Genomic DNA, 22,795 nt, shown 5'->3' with positions numbered 1-22,795 from the left:
CGCATTAAACGGAATTATCCTGTTTTAACACAGACTCACCCTAATTCATCACCATACTGCCTCTTTTAACACAGACGACAGGACCAGTGGTTCAGTTTATTCCAGTGGACTCCTCAACACATGAAATACAGAACATGGATTTCTCAGCTACACTGACTCACCCAGCAGTCAGGACCAGCGGTTCAATATATTCCAATGGACTCCTCAACACATGAAATACAGAATATGGATTTCTAATCTACACTGACTCACCCAGCAGTCAGGACCAGCGGTTCAATATATTCCAATGGACTCCTCAACACATGAAATACAGAATATGGATTTCTAATCTACACTGACTCACCCAGCAGTCAGGACCAGCGGTTCAATATATTCCAATGGACTCCTCAACACATGAAATACAGAATATGGATTTCTAATCTACACTGACTCACCCAGCAGTCAGGACCAGCGGTTCAATATATTCCAATGGACTCCTCAACACATGAAATACAGAATATGGATTTCTAATCTACACTGACTCACCCAGCAGTCAGGACCAGCGGTTCAATATATTCCAATGGACTCCTCAACACATGAAATACAGAATATGGATTTCTAATCTACACTGACTCACCCAGCAGTCAGGACCAGCGGTTCAATATATTCCAATGGACTCCTCAACACATGAAATACAGAATATGGATTTCTAATCTACACTGACTCACCCAGCAGTCAGGACCAGCGGTTCAATATATTCCAATGGACTCCTCAACACATGAAATACAGAATATGGATTTCTAATCTACACTGACTCACCCAGCAGTCAGGACCAGCGGTTCAATATATTCCAATGGACTCCTCAACACATGAAATACAGAATATGGATTTCTAATCTACCCTGACTCACCCAGCAGTCTCTACCTCTCCAAATTCCCTACCGCTAACACCACTACAGCTCTAGATTCCCTAACTATACCCTATCAATGGACACTCCCTATATCCCTAACAGTGTATTTATGTGTTTATACTTTACATGTGATCAGTTACCATTTCTAACTGTATATATTTTTAATTTATGGGTAGAGGCTTATCCGCCGTTGACAACCTAAATTAGTGTACTCAATACAGACATTTTATTAAAAAGGTTGTCTTTACCTGTTGTTTATGAGGATCCTCTGGTTGTCAACCGCCGAACAGCCGCCGACCCTTGGTCGGGAGTCCGGAAAACGGACGTCACCGTTCTGGTCAAAAGCTCTCTGTTACCGTCCAGGTCAGTCAACCAACGTTCGGGGTCACCAAATTGTAACGTAATTCAGAATTGAACCGCCTGGAAGAGCTTATACAATAATACGAGTCTGCTATAGTTCTCTCCTTTAGGGAGACGTTTATTCACTGATCAAAAGCAAAGTACAAACCACAGGGAGCTCTCCTCAACATGCAAGTTGAAGCCCGAAAACCACACCTCTCCTTTAGCACATCAAGATTCCATCTTTTATACCCAGATCTCGTCACAGGTGCATATCCCATCTTTCGTACCCCCGGGTGGGGGCTGTCTGTTGGCCGTGCGTCCCTCTTGGTATGTGTAAATACTGATAACAAGTGTGAATGTTGAATACTGTCAGGCGTGTAGCTATCCTTGAGCTGCAGACACAATATCTCTCTCTCCTCACAGGCAAAGTGTCGTCTCTTCCGATGTTTTGCCGGAACCTAGACATTACGGTCCCTTCAATAAATCAGATTAATATTAACAAACATGTCTTGATGCTTGACTGTTTTGAATGTCTGATTGCTGTTTAACCAAAGTAACAGTTTGTTTTTTACCATTATTATTCTGTATTCGTATTACCATTTGTTCTTGTTTGGAGGTGAAAGGTGCAGGGGTGTTTTATGAGTCACCAGGACTGTGCTACAGCGGGAGGTCAGGATGCAGATCTCTCTGCCCCTCCTTCCCTCCCTCCACTCCCTCGCTCCCCACATACATTAAGATTCTTTAACTGATAAAAGTAAAGAAAAGAGTGAGAAAAAATGGAGCCTGTTTTTTTAGACAAAGGACTCCCAACACTTACTTCTGCGATGTGGGGGAAGGTCTTCATGAAGAAGCCGAGATGAAAGTGGAGGTTTCATGACACTGTAAAGCTGGAATACTGTAAGATATTCGCCCTGTTTCCCCTCTCCCCACCCATCCACCCACCCTATCTTTCCCTCTTCCCCCACCCACCCTCCCAACACACACACATCGACACACATCGACACACGCACTCACTTAGCATATAGAGGACAAATGTTGCCCAAAGACAACATACCTTGCTCCATTCACTGTGTCCAAAGATTGATACACACACACACACACACACACACACACACACACACACATTGTGACGATGTTATGCATGTCGCATAAACATGAAAGAAACCTTTAAAATAGATTGACCTTTGAAAAGGAAACATTTTATTGACGGTTTGGAAATAATAGATGAATATTTTTGATATTGGAACACATTTGAAAGAAAAATGTATGAATCTAATTTTAATTTGAATATTCTTTTGCAGGGGAAGTTGGACCGCAGAGTAAACATTTTCCTCCCATTTAGCTTTGTTTCTTACATTGTTTTGGATTAAATTGGTGTTGTAACTTGTGTTAACAGTAGAATGACTAAAAGTCGTAACGTCTGTTTAAATCAAACCAATAACCTTTTTTCCCATTAGTCAGTTTCTTTGATTTTGGTAAGTGATGGTTGAACTATTTCGTTAAAATAACAGCTTTTCCCATTTCTTGGCGGTTGATTGTTACAATATTGGCTTACAGTAACAGTTTTTTCCCATTTTGACACAATATTGTAAAATGTGTAGACTGTGCAATTCCAGTGTATAACGTTATCCCCTAACTAATTTGAATTTTGAATTTTCCCAATCGCACCACACTTGCATCTTAGACACATAGTGTATAATAATTTTCTTTTTAAATTTATCCCGAATAATTTTGAATTGTTTAGATATTTTTATTTTCCTACATGAACATTTCCTTACATATATAAAGCCAGTCAGTACCTATTCTCTGGAAAATACCAGAGCCAACTTCAATCAAGACTCCAGTAGCTTGAAGGCCAGAAGTTGACTGGTGAGAATGCTCACGAAGAGGAGCAGAAGGAAAGTATGGTTCACGTCTCGATCGACAAACCCAACAGAACTGGTGAAGCCATTGAGCAGGCAAGACTGCTGCCACATGGCATTGCAGTGGATGATGACAACGGTCCGAGAAGATGCCTGGAGGAAGACACACCCTCAATGAAGAAGCATCCCTGAATGACGAACTTCCAACAGATACAACTCCTGTACCTTGCTGTCAGTTTAGTTCCCATCCCTTTCATCGACTCAGTCATATCTCAATACCCTCCCCGTACGCCCATAACCCCCTTATAAGAGAAGCTCTACACACCATAGTCGGTATATTAGGAGAAGAGGTAATGCCCTCTCCAACAGAGCGTTCCATGAGACATAACTGGAGATGGATGCCACCTGGACATCTCTCCCTCCCTCATCAACACCTCACAGACCCCCACCCTTAGCACAGATTCCCCAGCCCCATCCCCCAGCCTTTCCATATGACCCAGCCCCCTCAGCCGCCATCTCAGCTGAATGGCCCTGACGCAGGCCCCAAGGCACGCCGAATAAGTTTCGGAGCCATTTAAGATCTTCCGCCACGAGGGGTCTACAAGTCTGCTTCCACAGGTACTAACAGAGAGTTGAAAGAAGAGATTTCAAACAGGATGTCCCCAACCACCAACAGAGGTTTGCAGGTGCTGAATGCTGTGGCAACAAAACATGACAACGACCAGTGATGGCTGCGTTGAGTTCTCTCCACCTTCATGTTTCTGAATCAAATGGAATTTGCTTCAGAAAAGGAGGGAGGAAGGAGATCGCTAATGTACTGCAGCTGAAATTAGACTACATTGAAAAGGCTTAAACAAGACACTTGGCATTTCAAAAGAAACATACACTCTCGCACTAACACACTCACCTACGCACACACACTTATCCTCAATCACTCAGCCAATTGAAGCAGCTACCGAGAGTCGTCCTGGAACCATGAAGAAGCAACAGTCATGAAGAGACACCATAACTTACAGACCACAGTCGCCAGAGGCAATAAAGCAGCTGACCTCTCAGAGGGGAGAGCAGCAGGTTAGGTCAAACAGATGACAGCCGCTGCCATACCGGGACTCCCGGAACTTGCATTGGAGGACATCAAGCTCATGCAGACAGAAGATCCAAAGACAGTGGTGAATTGTCTAAAGAAGAAACTGATGCTGAGATATGGTGATCAAAGGAGATTAGGGTCTGACCACGGCACACAGTTTTGCAACCAAACACGTAACACATTAAGAAACAAGCACCTACATGAAGAAATATATCTAGAGAACACATTCACAGGAGCAGGAGCAGACTATCGCCCAGGGAGGGGATAGCAGAGTTCATGGCTTGGTTTTGGAGAATGTTTGAGAAATGAACTAACCACAGTTAAGTTTTTCTTTGAGCAGGTTACCGGAGCCCACCAGGAGCCAGTGGACTAAGTCCAGGTGAACAGGGTGGTTTGAGGTCATTGCAAGGACTTCACAGCGCCCTCCATGTAAGTGGTCTCACGGAGAGAATGACACCATTTTACATTGTATATTTGAAGATCTGTGGCTGAAGAATCAAACAGCCACTGAAGAGTTGCCTAATCATGAGGGTAATTCTGAAAAGATCTGAAGCCATTTCCACACATTGCTGCTTAGGAGCATCATTGTTGTAAATATGTTAATACTTTGATTATTCTAAGACATTAGAGCAAGAGTTAGGACTGCAACACAGAAAGATGTATGCAAACGACACCGACTCTCACAGCTCACTGTTTCCTGTCATTAACTGCACCATTAGATGCAAATGTTTTGTTTCCCCCATAAGCTGTTTTAGGGTTCGAGCACGAGAAAGGAGGGTGCTGGACGAATACCTGCCTGCTATCAGATCCTAGTAGGATTTGAATATTTCTATGCCCTAGTCAAGGGCCATAGATAGGATCAATTACATTTATCATAACCAGTAAAGATAAATAAAGTTAGATTGGATTGGATAAGTAATTGAGACTCTCTTGGACGACGGATGGATTCCTCCCACACGGGGTGAGAAGCTGTTCCTCCGATTGCGAATTCAAGCCTAGAAGGTATTAGATACTTATTAAATATAGAAATTAAAATATAGACAATTTTTCATAGTCAAGTGTCACATTCTGTTTAGAGCCGGCCTAGTGGCCGCTGTGTTGTGTTGTGTTTTCTCATTTTCTCCAACAGCTACACCGGACGCTCCACCATCGACCTCCATCGTGTGCTGGTTGCCTGCTGTGAGGACCTGCCATGATGAGCCGCCCACAGAGGAGTATCGTGCACCTTCGGAGAGAAGGGAGCAGCAGACTGAGAGCCATCCTGAGGACACCTGCAATGCCATCCAGAGCAGCGGACAGAACGATGCAGAAGAAGAAGGAGAGATGACATCATGTGGATATGCGAATCCACTGACGGTCAGACGGCTCAGCCAGTGAGCGAATTAGGACTAATGTTTTACCTGGACAGGTTAACCAATGAGGAGTGAATATCTCCCCTGGGGCCGGGACGTCCGGGAGGTATGAAACAGATGTTGACCAAAGAGACGATGATTTTTGATCCTTTGAGAAGCCCTCAGCTGAGATTTAGTGAGTGTGACTTGCTGTTAGACAGTTAACTGCTTGCGGTCTGTGGACGCAGTAATTCATGCTCCCTCAGCTGAGTGGGACTCTGTATCGCAACCGTTATTGACAATCGGCTTGGAGGAAGGCAGAGAAAGGAGGGATGCTGAAGAACTGGAGTTGCTGGGCATGTATGCTGAGAAACAGGATTCACGGGGATACACAGACACTTACACAGATGCACATTAGATTAATCAGAACCATCAGGATTTTAAGATTTATACCTGTGTGATGAATACATTCACACTGACACTTAGTGTTATTTGGAGTTTCCTTGAGGAGCAGTGATAAAAGGAGGGAGTGAAGTTTTTCCTTCCACAGGGACACTAGATGATAATGAGTGATTAATAAAGATTGTTTTACAGTGATGTTTGCATTGTGAGGGATATAAAATCCATTCCAAATGTATTTATACTATATTATTAGTATAAAAGGAGGGACTGTTAGGTTGTAGTGGATTTTATGTACACTTGCACATGTAAATAAGGAAGTCTTATGTTTTAAATAATGCATATAGAAAGATAATTTACATAGTGAATATTAGGGAGGAATATTCCGATTAATGTATTAAGAAGCATAGACCAGTATGATCGCTGTATTATATGTGTAACTGTAATGTTGATTTTATGAGGTTTATTGTTATCACAACTGTAGGATGTGGACAGTATGAATGAGATTGGTTTTATTGTGGTAGAGGTGCGTTTCCCTTGAGATCCTAGCTGGTTTCCTGTTTAGGCTCTTATTCTGAAGTCTAAAACCGGGGGTAGGGCTCTAAACCGGAAGCGGAAAGCAGCCGTTACCTCTCTTGGCACGAAGCTCAGTCTCTTTTGAAATGCTGAGCGAGAGAGAGCACGCCATCGGGGTGGAGAGTGAGAACAACACACAAACTGGGAGCCTTAAGCTCACTGAATGGAGACTGTAAGTACTAATCTTATTTGTGAGACATTTTGACATGTCTGTCTGATTATTGGAGGTCGACAGAAACTTTAAAGCAACCACAAATGATTGACAAATAAATACTCTTAAATGCATCCCTAGTGTTGAGACTTCTTCCACAAAACACATCGCTCCATCCAGACTCTTTTGAACCCCTTTTTTACTCTTTTAGTGGACTAAGCCCAGGTGAACAGGGTGGTTTGAGGTCATTGCAAGGACTTCACAGCGCCCTCCATGTAAGTGGTCTCACGGAGAGAATGACACCATTTTACATTGTATATTTGAAGATCTGTGGCTAAAGAATCACAAACAGCCACGGAAGAGTTGCCTAATCATGAGGGTAATTCTGAAAAGATCTGAAGCCATTTCCACACATTGCTGCTTAGGAGCATCATTGTTGTAAAAATGTTAATATTTTGATTATTCTAAGACATTAGAGCGAGAGTTAGGACTGCAACACAGAAAGATGTATGCAAACGACACCGACTCTCACAGCTCACTGTTTCTTGCCATTAACTGCACCATTAGATGAAAATGTTTTGTTTCCCCCATAAACTGTTCTAGGGTTCGAGCACGAGAGAGAAGAGTGCCGGACAAATGCCTGCCTGCTATCAGATCCTAGCAGGATTTGAATATTTCTATGACCTAGTTAAAGGAACATAGATAGGATCAATTACGTTTATTATTATGAGTAAAGATAAATAAATTAATATTGGATTGAATGAGTAATTGAGAAGCAGTTTCTCAGACGGGGTTAAAGATTGCCAGTTCAATCCTGCAACTAAGAAATAATTCCAACTTGTGATAGTTTAATTTGATGACCTCCTGGGAATTATGGAATAGTGAATTCCAACTCCCTATTTTTAGTGACGTCCTACCTATTTAGAATTAAATATACATCTTACCATTTGAACATTTAGCAAATTAGTTTGAGTTTGAATTTTGCAGCATGTCCACTGTAGTGGACCTCAGGACCGTTGTCGTGTGAAGAGACAGCCCAGTATAGAAGATGAACTGAAAGTATGTCTGTAGAGTGACATTTACCCAGAAGTGCATCCAACTTCATTAGGGAACTAAATCATTCATCCATCTAGAGCCAGCTGCGAGAGTAGTGCGCACAGGGGCGCAGGGACTGTCTGCATTGTGGAAAATATATACGACACAAATATCTAATAGCTTCATTATTCTGAATATTAGCATCACCAAAATGATTTCATACAGTAATCTGAACTGCCATAGTTAACACGCGAGCAGTCATCAGCTTCATGCAACGTTAATTTATCCAGTGGTGAAAGTCCCCATTAAAGCTGCAGTTGCGCGTGCATACCTCTTCAGCCTCAGAGAATGCGCAAATTAATTTGACCTTTTATATGCGCCTCTAGAGCTGTCAGCTACAATAAAATGCCTGTAAAAGATAATCAAGGTGGAATCTCCATCTGCAATTTATGTTAACATTAGACAGGTGATATTGGTGGTCTTGGCTATCTTCTTTGACCTGTGTAAACTCCTCAGGAAGTATGACAAGCCAGCTATGTTTACTTATGTTTATGAACATGGCCTCAAATATATGTATGTACATGCATTTACATGTATACAAATAGTGTTTATGTATATGTATATACTGTAAGTACAACTTCCTTTTAAATTTCTTTGTCCTTTTCAGAGAAAGTGCTGACGTCAACTGCCGGAGGGAGGGGCCATTCACTAAAGGTAAGACACCAGCCAATAGCCTTTAATTTTGAGGATATTTCTTCTTTATAAGTTATAATCAGCAATAGAGCATTGTTAGAGATTTTGACAAAGGGTTTACAATGGTACAATTATATGTTAATTAATAGATTCTCCCCAATTAAAATTATTTCTTGCAGATGCAGTGGAACTGTAAGCAGTGTATTTTTTCAGCAGATAAATGAGGACACTTGTTAAAACACTATCGCCTAAAACATGGGGGCTTAACTTTGCAACAGCCAATACCATGTCTTCATCAGGATTGCTTGTGCACTTTCAAATCGTTTAATGCACTCAAAGTACATTTATCTGTGTGGCACTCTCAATCAGAAATTGGACAAGAAAGTAAACCCACAGTTGCATTTCACTGCCCATTATGTGAATATATAGAGCTCTGCACTGAAGCAGAATTTTTCACACACTTACGCAGCCATTTAAAACTTAAACAAAGTGTTCTATGTCCGTACAAAGACTGCCATTCTCAGAGCAATGTACTGTATATTCAACGTTCAATGCACACAAAAGTAAAGTGCACAGTGGCAGTTCTACAACGCAATTCGAAACTGGAAAAATATCGAACATTGAATGTCCATGTCATCTGACTGAAGTGGAGGAAGAGGTTTCTTTACTGGATGACTTTGAGTGTGACTTTGAGGAGTCTGCAGATGACATACAGGACTTGGAAATTCAACTGGAACGTAATCTGGCTGCACTGTTTTTGAAAATGCAAACGATCCTGCACATATCTGAAACTGCTGTTCAAGAAGTAGTTCAACAGATTAATCAGATCCATTTACTTTCAAAGCCATTACTGCAAAATGCAGTTCAGAAGATAATCAGTCAGCATTGTGGCGATGTTGATAATTCTATCGTGAGTGACATTGTATGTGTAGTTTCACAAAGTAATGTCCTGCTGATATTCACCAATACAGAAGGATCGCTATCAACAGCTGCCAGGAGAACATCTTATATACTGAAAGTATTTCCAGTTGTTATGCCAGTTGAGTATCTTCTGAAAAGAGATGGTCATTCAGTTCTATATGTCCCCACACTGAAAATGCTGCAGACTTTGTTAAGCAATAAGGATATTTTGGATAAGGTTCTGCATGAAGGGATGATTCCATCGGAAGGATACCACTCATTCAGAGATGGCTCTCATTTCAAAGAAAATGTTCTTTTGAATGTGGACGAATTTAGGATTGCTCTTGGGTTGTATATAGATGAGTTTGAAGTGGCTAATCCACTAGGAACATCCAAGAAAAAACACAAACTATGTGCCGTATATGTCAGCTCTTCACTCCATTCAACTTGCACTTTTGTGTAAAGTTAACACTGTAAAAAAAAGGGGTCCCCAAACTTTTTCCTGATAGGGCCATATAACGTTTCCCTTGTCTGCTGGAGGGCCAGCCTGGGGGGGGGGGGGGGGGGGTGCTAGTGAGAGGTGAGAGTGTGCTCACCTGTGTGCGCGCATCGCGACTGAGCGATGCACGCGCCACTCGCTGTGAGCGCTGCGCTGCGCGTGCAGACAACATTTAACGGAGCGAAGCAGCGCGTGCGCGCTGATCGCTCTTTTAATGAAGTATCGACACTAAAAATATGCTAAATCACATCGTTCTTAACGTACGGGTACTTTGTTAGTATCGCTACACCGTGCAGCGTAACAGCAGTAGATGTAGCGGGCTAACATTCAAGCTAACCTAACTTCCCAAACGCTGTCGACATCTGAACGCTGATTGGCCGAGACGCGACACGTCCCATCAAAGATGTTATATTGCGAAGAGCACCACTTCACATTTTTTCCGCGTCTCACTGAAATCTCAACGGCAGCAGGCCAGGTGAAAAAAATAATAAATCGGAACGCGTCTCTGGTATTGTTCAGGGGGCCGTTCCAAATGTGGAGGCGGGCCGTAGTTTGGGGACCACTGCTGTAAAAGAACATGGCTATCCAGAAGTTCTTCGTCCTCTCATTTAGGATCTTGCAACTCTTGAAGAACATGGTGTCTATGTTGAACAATTAGCTGAAAGTGTTAATGGCACTGTACTGTACGTAGCAGCGGACAACTTGGGGGGCTCACTCATTGGCAGGATTCCAGGAGAGTTTTGCAGCACATCGCTTTTGTCGGTTTTGTATGTGTAAGCGAAATGACATACAAGATAAGGGGGTCCGATCAGGTCTATACGAGCCAAGGACAAGAGAGAACCATGATAGACACGTGCAAGAGGTTCTGCATGACCCTACTTTTGCCAAAGATCGTGGAGTGAAAAGGGAGTGTCCACTGACAACAAACTTGACACACTTTCATGTGGTGGATGGTTTCCCACCTGACATTCTACATAATTTCTTGGAGGGAATAGTGCCAGTAGAATTATCGTTATGTCTTAAGAATTTGATGACCAAGAAGTGCGATTCTTTGGACTCTTTGAATAAGGCTATACGGCAGTTTCCTTACACATTTTCTGATAAAGCTGACCAACCACAGATCATTCCAAAGACCTTCATTTCTAAGGGAACCATTGGGGGAAATGGCCATGAAAATTGGTCTCTTCTAAGGCTGCTTCCATTGATGATTGGCAACAATATCCCTGAAGGGGATGAAGCATGGGAGACACTGATGCTTCTAAAAGATATACTGGAATTGGTATTGTCATCGCACGTTACTGAAGAGTTAATCCACTTCCTGGATTGCAAAATCTCAGAACACATAGGTGTATAGAGGCCCATTTCCATCAACTATCACTCCAGTGTTCTAATGGTACATTGTGTTTGCTAATCGCCTTAGAAGACTAATATCTGATTAGAAAACCCTTGTGCAATTATGTTAGCACAGCTGAAAACAGTTATGCTGGTGATATAAGCTATATAACTGGCCTTCCTTTGAGCTTGAAGTTTGAAGAACAAAATTAATACTTCAAATATTAATCATTATTTCTAACCTTGTCAATGTCTTGACTATATTTTCTATTAAATTTTAAATTCATTTGATAAATAAAAGTGAGTTTTCATGGAAGACACGAAATTGTCTGGATGACCCCAAACTTTTGAACGGTAGTGTATGTGATAATAAAGCGTTACATATCGTGTTGAAAGACAGTAAGTGGAATGGATACTAAAGTGATGTTCACTTTTTCTAGGAACATGGAGAGCTATAAACTAAGACTGATCATAGCTGAACAGGACATCCGGAAAGTGTCTTTGGATGGAAAACCACAAAGTGTTGAAGAACTAAAGATGATAATCAAAGAAAAATGCATGTTGCAGTTTGATTTTAACGTTATGTATGAAGACCCTGATTTCAACTATGCCCTGTGCAACCTTGATGACGTCGGAGACTTGCCAGTTACAAGGGCTACTGTGAAGTTCATTCCATTGCTGGTGACTGCGTCCACCTCCAGTTTGTCTGAAGCCTCCAATGCCTCTGACGATACAGAGATTCTGTCCACACACAGCTCATCATCAACAAGACAAGAGCAATGGCCAGAGTTTTTTGACATCCCAAATTTCTCAATTGATGTGGAATTCAGACTGAGACAGGCTAATCTTTCATGTCTCCGAGACCAGACATACCTAAATGTACCGAGAGACATGAAGCATAGTATTTTGGAAAAGCTTGCTGAAACAATTTGATACATTTGATGCCTATCCAAAAGAAGAACGGATCCATTCTGTAGCATTAGCACTCATAAGCAAACATCCCTGCCTAAGGGAACCAGGCTCACCAGATGGATGTTCTGGCTGGAAGAATAGCTTGAAATTCAAAATTGGGGAACTATCGCACTAAAATGAGAAAAGCAGGATGTATAGAGGTTGGTATTAATGGAGGCAAACAAGGTGCCCCGGACATGGCATCAAAAGGCCTCAAAAGACCAAAAAGGTACGAGTTAAATTACCTACCAGACCTCCCTGATGGTCATGATGAAGATAGCCTTGAGGCTGTGAGAAAGCTCCTGGTTGAAGAAATGAAGAAACGGGACCCCAGTGCAACTGTAATTGCATCAAAGATGGACCAGACCTTCTCACTGCGGAGACGGGAGATCGTGGAGACTGGACCTCCGGTGACAACATTGAAGGAGCGGTGGCCGGGTCTTTTTACAGAGAGCCAAGTGTGTTGGAACCAGTTCATTTATATACATTATGTGCTCTCTAGCAACACCTAGTGGCGTTTGTAGATAGCTGCACTCAGTAGATTATAAACACGGAGTAATCGGAAGTGACATTCAGGAAGTCCGCTTTTGGCCCACGAGCTCACGGAGTTACAATCTGTTGACAATCTGCGCAATCCACGCCTTAAGGTCCACTAAATCGGCTTCATCCATGAGTTACAACCAGTTACCATTTATATTAACATGTTTACGTTAATATGTCTTTGTTTAGAATACAGTTTTGGTTATTATTAGTTTATGGTCAAACACTTAATGATGTACAATTGTATTTACAAAAGCATGTGTTTTGTGCTCTTTTTCAATTTTACAAATTATTACATTTTCCTGCATTAAATCTGCCAAATACAACAACTGTCTTTTCCTTGGAGAATACGGTGCTGGATAATGTGACTCAAGCTGGCTGTTTAGCTGAAGAACACGTTTGAACAACAACCTTTAGCGAGAACAGTACAGTAAAAGGATGACCACCTACCGTGGGATTTAAGGAGGATTTCAAGATAGAAAAGCTACACCTTATTTCATTACCATGGAAACTAAGTCAGAGGTTCCAGATGAACATGAAGGAGAAAGCTCACAACAGGGTGTTGAAGCAGCTACAGCCATCTCCCTACATCTCTCCAGAACATCTCGCTCTTCACGCTCATCAACACGCTCTAGAGTCAGCTTAGATGCAGCAAGGGCCCGTGCTAAAGCAGAGGCAGCCAACACTAGGTTAGCCTTCATAGAAAAAGAAAGTGATCTCAGAATTGAGAAAGCCAAGCTGAAAGGAAGAATTGACTCCATCAACCTACAACGAGAAGCTGAAGCTGCAAATGCAGAAGCTGTAGTGCTGGAGAGAGCAGCTGCAGATATTGATGGCTCTGAAGGTAGCAAAGATATGGAGGTATTGCATTTTCAAGAATGTGCACAGAAAAGAACATACGCCTATGTGACCCACCATGCACAGGGACCTAGTGAGGAGAAGGATGTTTACCCCTTACGTCCAATACTCACACCCCAGCACGATGACACGGCTCCAGCCCAGTTGCTCATCATTAATAGGAGACCAAGGTACCAACAAAGGGACACACAGCAGCTTCCCACAGATGTGTTACAGCCAAGGAATTATGACCATCAGCACAGTGATCTCCCCAGGCAAAAGTCATCACACTCGGACAACACAAATCATAACACGGCAACAGCTGATAGTGCCAGGTTTCTTGCTAAAAACCAGCTTGTGTCCTCAGGATTGACACAGTTTAACGACTTACCGGAACACTACCAAGCTTGGAGAGAGACCTTCATCAACACGATTGAAAACCTTGAGCTGTCGTCAAGTGAAGAGATGGATTTGCTGATCAAATGGCTGGATGTACAGAGTGTGACAGCAATAAACATCTCGCTGCTCTTCACCCTGGTCCTGTGCCGCCATTCCAGACAGGTTTCTTCCCATACTCGGAGAACGGCGGGGAGAGGGAGGACATACGGCAGCCAGATATCACATCGAGGTGTACCAGAGTATGTGAGACGCAGTGGTGTATAGTAACGAAGTAGAAGTACTTCGTTACTTTACTTAAGTAGTTTTTTTGGGTATCTGTACTTTATTCTACTACTTATATTTCTGTTTACTTTTACTTTTACTTCACTACATTTTGCAATGAAAACTTGTACTTTTACTCCGATACATTTCCCCTGAAACAGTATCGTTACTCGTTACTACGGAAAAAAATAATCATGAGAAACATCGGGGACTGTTGTGGAACACACCGCAGCGCACCTGAACGCAGCACATCGGGGACTGTTGTGGAACACACCGCAGCGCACCTGAACGCAGCACGAGCACCAGGTTGGGGGTCAGTGGTCCTTGCCGCGTGTTTTCTCTTCCCAGTGATGCCCAGGATGCTAGCGAGCGGCTACAGATACGACTCATTTCATGTGGAGCAGCAATGGAAGCTACTCGTTCAACCACGGGGACCAAGATCAACGTCCGTGGCCATATTTGGGCGAACTCTTTTCTTTTGTCGGAGTGAAAGTTCCTTCCTACCGGATGAAGTGCCTCTTATGCCGACCGAAAGCTACGGAGATATTGGCCTTCAACAACTCACTATCCAACCTCAGGAAACACATTGAGGTAAATAAGATGAATCCCATGAGCCGCAACGTTAATGTTTAGTCATCATAAACCTGTTAAGATATCTAGCAGTGTTGTCCTCAGGATTGGAGTAAGTTATATCTTTGGCAGGAGGGGGGAGGCAGGTGTCTGATTGTCCTACGCATGTTGTATGTTAGGCTAACGTTCGCTAGCTATCGTAAATTAAATGAGACAATAAGCGTGAGTGGAGTAGACGGATCTCTAGCGAGTTAATGAGCTGAAGAAGTGTTGACAGTTGTGAGAATTTGTTGTTTTGAGTCGTCTTAGCTATAATATAATGCTAATCATTACAGCATTATTATAATTATTTGTATTAATATTATAAGAGTGACGGTCCAGTAATGGCGACGATATTGATTTGGGACTGTTGCTGTGTTTAACTACAGAGATACAAGTACATATTCACAAATCAACTCTGGATACACGGACAGTGCATGAAACTAAATGTATAAACCTCAAATTAAAACAAACTATTTTGTACAAAACTTTAGGTTGGGGTCATGACATGTTAGGAAGTGTTATTAATTATATCATGTCTGTAATACTCTCACTTTATTTCAGGAATGGACTACATCAAGCAGCACATGGAAGAACCCTCCCTGCAGCTAGGTGATGCCACCAGGTCCAGTTCATCTGATGAAGAGGACTTCTTCTTCATCATCTCAAGCGCATGACAGCAGCAAACAGCTGGATGGAGACGTGGATCACGTTGACTTGATGAAATGCTTCCCAACTGTGTGCTGCTGTCTGTGAAGCTAGACACACTCTACCTGCACCAGGGCCTGTGAAGCTAGACACACTCTACCTGCACCATCAGGGCCTGTGAAGCTAGACACACTCTACACAGCAAAATTGGTAGTGTTGATTTCCCAGTGTCAAATATTTTGAGTTGATCCGTGTTGATTGTGGTGTTCTTTTAGCACTTACAGTGTTAAAACAGCTCTGGGGGCGGAGTTATTGCGGCGAGTTAAGTGATGCTCTCCTGACCGAGTTACTTGCACATCCGGTTTCAACGCGCTCTTTCTTCTTGAAGTCACGGTGAAGAAAACCCGTGGTCAGGAAGATATTTAGCTGTTATTTCAGAAGGTAAGTACACATTATATTTACTTCTACAGGCTGTTCATCTTCATATGAAATGATGTGTTAACTTCAAGTGTGGTGAGACGTGTTTTATATTTTAGTGAAGCTTGTGACTAATAGCTAACTTAACGTTTGCTAACGTTAGTTGGTTGAAGGGAGGAGAAATAAGCCAGGAAGTGTAACATCAGTCAATAAATATGTATGAACCTGTTCAAACCGGCCGAGCATATTTAATTCCAGGCCAAAATAATAAATATACTTTTTTTCTTTCAGAAAATTTCTTGAAGAATATTTAACTTAATTATGCCACATTATTTTGCCATCAGAAATTCGACGATCCACCATGACAGGACATAAACGAGAGTTTCCGGTACTTCTGCCTCGAGGGCTAGCTTTACTAACGGTAGTTTCGCGGTACTGCTGTGTCGAGGGCTAACGGTAGTTTCGCGGTACTGCTGTCTCGCGCGCTAACATTACTAACGGTAGTTTCGCGGTACTGCTGTGTCGAGGGCTAACGTTACTAACGGTAGTTTCGCGGTACTGCTGTGTCGAGGGTTAACGTTACTAACGGTAGTTTCACGGTACAGCTGTGTCGAGGGCTAACGGTAGTTTCGCGGTACTGCTGTGTCGAGGGCTAACGTTACTAACGGTAGTTTCGCGGTACTGCTGTGTCGAGGGCTAACGTTACTAACGGTAGTTTCGCGGTACTGCTGTGTCGAGGGTTAACGTTACTAACGGTAGTTTCGCGGTACAGCTGTGTCGAGGGCTAACGGTAGTTTCGCGGTACTGCTGTGTCGAGGGCTAACGGTAGTTTCGCGGAACTGCGGTCTCGCTGTCTTGCATTTCACCGGCGTATGGTTTAATTGGCCGACTTTTATCGCAGGCATATGCTAAACTGCGACAGGGACTAAAGAGGAAAAAGCGAGTGCCTAATTGATACCAAAACGGTAATTATAGACTTCCAACATCTCAGAGACTAAGGTTCTAACGTTAACTTAGCGATACCCTGTTAACTTTAGCCACTTGTTGGACTTAATACATGTTTAATAACTCCTTGCCTAGAGAAAGTTGAACAGCTATCTTTTTCCACTCTGTACAGTTTCTGCAAGATATCACCATGCTGCTGAAGGTGACCAGAGTACCAAGAAGTACATCCGATTACAGCTAGGTTTCACCTATTTGGAATTCATCACTGCAGGTGAGTAACATATTATGTAAAAAACAAATTATTGCTGGTTTAACAACAAATACACAATGTTTAAGTGGCATTGTTCATAGGATTGTCATAATCCTAATGGGTTTTTATTATTTTACTTTTACTTGGTGCTGTCCGTCTTATGGCGTGAATAGTCTACTTCTTGCTGCAGGCCTTTTTTTGGTTTATTTTGACATTCTAAATACAGCAAACATTGACAATTATGTAGCTTCTACCTCTTATTGTTACTTTGTTGAAATTCCATATCTGGATTATCTTGGTTGCTTGGCTACACATTCAAGTCTTGCCACAACTGGAAAACAGGTCGTCTGCTATTGCAGCTATACACATCAGTAGATAACTGATGGTGTTTTTAGTTTTCAACTTGCTTCTGAAAGTTATTGTTTTTTGTACAGTAATGGCGACAACACAACATTGTAATACTGCTGTTAAGTCAAAGCATGTAATTTCAGATATGTTATATAGATAATATGGTTGATCAGTCATTATGTGCAGTTAAAACCTGTTTTTTTTTCTTTATGTTGTCATGCTTTTCATCCTGTAGTCAAAAACAAATTTGGACTCCATGATGCAGCTGAACTTCACATATTTGATGAAACTGACACTGCAGTGGAGGAAGACATTCTCCTTGAACTGATAAGAGTCCAATCCAGACCTTTGCCTGATCGTGCGTGACAGCATTTCAGATGAAAGTAGGTTTCATTATTAAATCTGCATTTTGAAGCCTTTTATGTCCCTAACTGTCTGACTACGGTGATAAATTTGATGAACAAAGAAATAATATTTACGTAAAAGACAAATCAGCATCTAATTGCCCAAAAAGTGTGTAAATGTGTGTTTGGTTGTAATTTTTTCACATTTCAATCGGGTAACTGGATATATTTTTATTTTAATTTTGTAATAAAAAATAAGATTTTTCTCCTTTAGATCATTCAACACAATCTTCTCTCACGGATACCATGACGCTTTCTTCAAGTGACAATGACCTCTCCGGTCAAAGACAAAGGGGGATTTTGAGCTCTGAGGTCATGGACAGGTCTACAAAAAAGGTTTCGGATTCAGAGACTGCAAAAGAGGTACTTGAAAGCAGTAGATGTCAGTTAACATTTTTACTCACAATATCATCAAGAAAATTGTTTAACTGAATGATGATTCTCACCAATTGGACTATAATTAAATTTAGAATGGTGAGTGCCAGATTGAGAAAGTTACGAAACTTAGTTTAGTGTAAATTAATAATTAACCCAGGGTTTAGCTGTTGTGTAGCTTTGTATTATGTAACTCTTCTTTCCATACATATTTATTCAATTAGGTTAATTTACATACATGGAACGGTGCCTTGTCTTTTGTAGTGTAGACTATATTGCTTGTTTTGGCTTCAGCATGCCCCACATATCCTGAAAAGATGTTTCTACGTTACCTGACCAATTTGTTTGTTTGATTAAGACTGAAAATTATTTGGGAGTTTTTCCTGGTCCGATGCGAGGTTTTGGGGCAGGGATGTCTATGTGTACAGATTGTAAAGCACTCCGAGACTAATTTGTAATTTGTGAAATTGGGCTATACAAATAAACTGAATTGAATTATACACTAAATTTTTCAAAATCTTATGTGAGTAGATGGTAGAAAATGCCTTGCTCACCAAACCTGGAGGTGAAGATGTCCTTGAAGAGTACAAGTCAGGAAATTCGCTGAAGCACCGCACCCGTAGACAGCTTGTCAACATATTGGCCATATGACTGAAATGGATGGGTAAGTGTTTCTTCAAAATATTGTAGAATTTATTTCCACGTTTTTTAGACGTCAAAGGACTCGTGAGTTGTGCACATCTTTTATTTAAACTCTAGTCCTTAATTTGGTTGGATGTAAGTTATCAGCACACACACCTTTTGCTTAATTATTATTATTTTTGGCATCTGTATGATCAACAGCTGAATCAAGACTTCACACTGCTGTTTGGTGCTGAGACGGCTTCCAAGATGCTCGAGAAGTGGGATACAGCATTCAAGCCCACGGTCATCAAAGAGGCCAAACACCTGACTCCGTCAACTGAGCTGTGCCAACTTCTGACAGCTGCAGAGAACCTTCCAGAAGATGATCATACCGGTAAGCTACATGATATCCTTAATTTATTATCCAAATGGCTGGTGCTATTAACTTTGTGCATTCCAAGTACATATACATGATTTGTTTTGCCTCATTTACTCCTGGTAGACTGAGACAGTGACATGGCTTCTCTGCTGCTGCTTCTCCATCTCTTGCCACCCACAGCTGGACGGAAGTGGATCAAAATAAGTCCCAGTGATGCAGTGGGAAAAATGTTGCATTGTCACAAGGTATGTGTGTCTCATCTGCGTAAATCCCACAAGCCAGTTTTTCAGTTATATTAACTCAATAAAAAAGTGATTTAAGCTTGAAAAATAACAACTAATCTGAACATCTCAATGTTGCAATCTTTACAACAGTTCTTCAACAGCAAAGACTTTTTCGACACAGGAGCAAATCAACATTTATTTTATCTAACAGACTCAACTATGCAGTGCGCAGTTGAAAGCTTGCTAACTCTTCATTTTCCTACACTGCTTTAAAGTGATAATTCGAATTCTTATACACGCTTCACTGAGTGTTCCTTTTTCAAAATAAAGTGGGACTTAATTTGGGAGGAAGACACTTCCAGTGAAGCTCACATTTCATTTTTGCAACACAGGGCCAGATGACTGCTCAAATTGGAGGATCTATTAAACTCATGGAGCAACAAGTACCACTGCATGGCTAATAACTTGAGCTAAGTTTTTCATGTTGTGTTTTTCAGTCATGCTGCAGCATCAGTGAACACCTGCTGGGAAGAGAGGCTAAACAACCGTACATCCTTGCTGTTGGCCGAAACAAAAACAGAATCGATGCCTTCTACATCGTTGTGGATAAACGGCTCATCCCCTGCCAAGCTACGAGCTCGTTGGGTGCTTTTGATGAACTATTTAAATCCCACAACGTGTTCAACCTGTCTTACGATGAAACTTTGGTCCCACTCTTCACCTTTGTGCAGACAACAGTCTACAACATCGATATTACAACAACAGATCAGTCTCCAAGAGTACGTGAGTTCCGGGCGAAGGTCTTGCACGTGGATTAAAAATGAAGTGTTTCATTTGTGGTGTTGTACATGCGGCCTGCCAGGAGTTCATTTTTGTAGATGTGCATGATGGTGCTTTGAAGATATTTTCTGAATAAAATAAAAAGAATTGTATCAATAATTTATTGAAGTTCACTGTTTTTGGGGTGTAAGCATTTGACCGTATGTAGATATACAATTTTAGTGTTAATAGTAAATTTTTACATAGCATTAAACATGACGAGTGTTAGAAATCAACACTCTTACTGAAAGCAAACAACACAATTTAGTGTTAAAAGTACACTGCAAGTACACTAAGAGTGTTAGAAATCAACAACAATTTAGTGTTAAAAGAACACTGCAATGTGTTATTAAATAACACCAAGAGTGTTAGAAATCAACAACAATTTAGAGTTAAAAATACACTGCAATGTGTCATTAAATAACACCAAGAGTGTTAGAAATCAACAACAATTTAGTGTTAAAAGTACACTTTTGCGTGTCTTTTAACAACACTATAGGTGTTAAATATTAACACTATTAATGAGTTAAAATATTAACACTATGCAAAGTGTAAATTTAACTCGGAGCCGGGGTGGATTATATAAACACCAGCAAAGTGTTGATTTTAACACTATGCGAGTTAAATTCACACTTTCGATTTTGCTGTGTACCTGCACCAGGGCCTGTGAAGCTAGACACACTCTACCTGCATCAGGGCCTGTGAAGCTAGACACACTCTACCTGCACCATCAGGGCCTGTGAAGCTAGACACACTCTACCTGCACCAGGTGAACGGCTCTTCAGCATCGCAGGACTCGTCTTCAGTCCAAGAAGAGCGACACTGAAATCTGTCCATTTTGAAAATCAACTTCTTTTGAAGATGAACAATACATTTTTCACTTTAAAGTGATGATTCTGGTTGTTACTTTTGGTTCTGCTTTTTTCTGTGTTAATCGTGTTTTTATATTTTAGTAATTTCATAGTATTCATATATTGCTAAGTTCATCCTAGCTCATACTCCTTGTTCATGGCGGCCACAGCACCCAAACAAATAAACTTCATAATTCTCAAAATTCTGACCCTTTGTTTTTTTTATTGACAGCATTTACTTTTACTTTTACTTTGAATACTTAAGTACATTTAATATCAGAAAATTACTTTTGATACTTAAGTACAAAAAAAATCAGATACTTTAATACTTTTACTCAAGTAGTTTTCTCATAGGTGACTTTTACTTTTACTTGAGTAATTTTCCAGTCAAGTATCTTTACTTTTACTCAAGTATGACTTTTGGGTACTTTATACACCACTGGTGAGACGTCTCCCTGACTACGCTCACGGTCGTCTGATGTCGCTGCGACGGATGTTACAGAAGAAGCCTGGAATGAAAGTGTACTTCACTGAGTTCATGCAAAACATGCTTGACAATCAGCATTCTGAGCTTGCACTGCCACTCAAAAAAGGGACAGATTGTTGGTATCTCCCTCCTTTTGGAGTCTATCACCCTCAAAAACCAGACCAGTCTTGTGGGGTGTTTGATTCCAGTGCACAGTTTGATGGAATCTCACTGAATGAGGTGTTGTTTTCTGGACCAGACCTTAACAACAGTCTCATCGGAGTGCAGGTGTTGCTCATTTGTTGGAAGCGAACAGTTTTTCCCCCTGAAGGGTTATTTGGGAGTTTTTCCTGATCCGATGTGAGGTTTTGGGGCAGCAATGTCTATGTGTACAGATTGTAAAGCACTCCGAGACAAATTTGTAATTTGTGAAACTGGGCTATACAAATAAACTGAATTGAATTGAATTCATGCGATAATAGTTGACAATAAAGCAAAGCAGAAACAGAAATGGTCATGTGTTATATTATGATTTAAATATGTGCACCTAAGTGCAAGTGTATGAGCTTTCTAGTAGGATAATATAGTACTATGAGCACTCTAGTGGGGTAATGGGGTAAAATGAACTCTCTACTAGAGTAAGATGGTACTATGGGTACTCTAGTAGGGAAATATGGTACTGTGAGCTCTAGTGGGCTGATTTTACACTATGAGCTCTCTTGTTTGCTAATGGTGTACTATAAGCGTTCCAATGGGGTAATATGTAACATGAAGCTCTTAAGTGGGGTAGTATGAGCTTCCTCATGGGGTAATACGATACAATGTGCGCTCTATTAGGGTAACATGATACTTTAAGCTCAAGTGGCGTAATATGGTTCTATGAGCTTTATTGGAGTAAAATTTTACTATCAGCCCTAGTGGGGTAATAAGGTACTATAAGCTCTCTAGTCGGGTAAAGTTGGACTATGAGCAGTTTAGTGGGGCCACTATGGGTCAGTGGGTAGCAGGTCCGTCTTTCAATCAGGGGGTTGGAGGTTCAATCCCTGCCTGAGTCGATGTGTCCTTGAGCAAGACACTTAACTAAGACACTTTAGTTATCAAGCTCCTCTTTTATGGAACCAGCTTCCAATTTCAGTCCGGGAGGCAGACACAGTCACCTCGTTTAAGAGTAGACTTAAGACCTTCCTCTTTGACAGAGCTTATAGTTAGGGCTGAATCAGGTTCACCTGGTCCAGCCCCTTGATATGCTGCTATAGGCTTATAGCTGCCGGGGGACGTTTTAGGATGCACTTAGCACCTATCTCCTCTGTTTCTCTCCTTAAGGATGAATTTTCATCTCTCAATCACACGTT

At 41.4% G+C, this 22,795-nt stretch overlaps 1 protein-coding gene and 2 long non-coding RNA genes across 7 annotated transcripts in view; 2 read left to right on the top strand and 1 right to left on the bottom strand.

Annotated features, from left to right (window-relative positions):
• Positions 1–22,754, bottom strand: part of LOC130194837 (uncharacterized) — an 86,076-nt gene extending 63,322 nt beyond the window's left edge. The window contains exon 1 of the long non-coding RNA XR_008831969.1: positions 22,618–22,754. This is a non-coding gene — a long non-coding RNA (uncharacterized LOC130194837). The remainder of the gene's footprint in view (positions 1–22,617) is intronic.
• LOC130194789 (gastrula zinc finger protein XlCGF8.2DB-like) overlaps positions 1–22,795 on the top strand; it is a 115,612-nt gene that overhangs the window by 13,361 nt on the left and 79,456 nt on the right. The window lies entirely within an intron of this gene.
• Positions 15,562–20,215, top strand: LOC130194836 (uncharacterized). 5 transcript variants are annotated; one of them, XR_008831967.1, is made up of 7 exons: positions 15,562–15,782; positions 16,660–16,974; positions 17,537–17,684; positions 17,920–18,744; positions 18,924–19,098; positions 19,207–19,328; positions 19,805–20,215. It is a non-coding gene; the product is annotated as an uncharacterized LOC130194836 (long non-coding RNA). The 5 variants fall into 5 exon arrangements; XR_008831968.1 differs by having other exon boundaries at positions 16,876–16,974; positions 19,805–20,214; XR_008831965.1 differs by having other exon boundaries at positions 15,562–16,723; positions 16,876–16,974; positions 19,805–20,214.

Source organism: Pseudoliparis swirei, chromosome 6 (genome assembly GCF_029220125.1).
Source record: "Pseudoliparis swirei isolate HS2019 ecotype Mariana Trench chromosome 6, NWPU_hadal_v1, whole genome shotgun sequence".
Classification (NCBI taxonomy): Eukaryota; Metazoa; Chordata; class Actinopteri; order Perciformes; family Liparidae; genus Pseudoliparis; species Pseudoliparis swirei.
The sequence above is the reverse complement of the archived record's forward strand: the minus strand, read 5'-3'. Positions and strand labels throughout refer to the sequence as shown.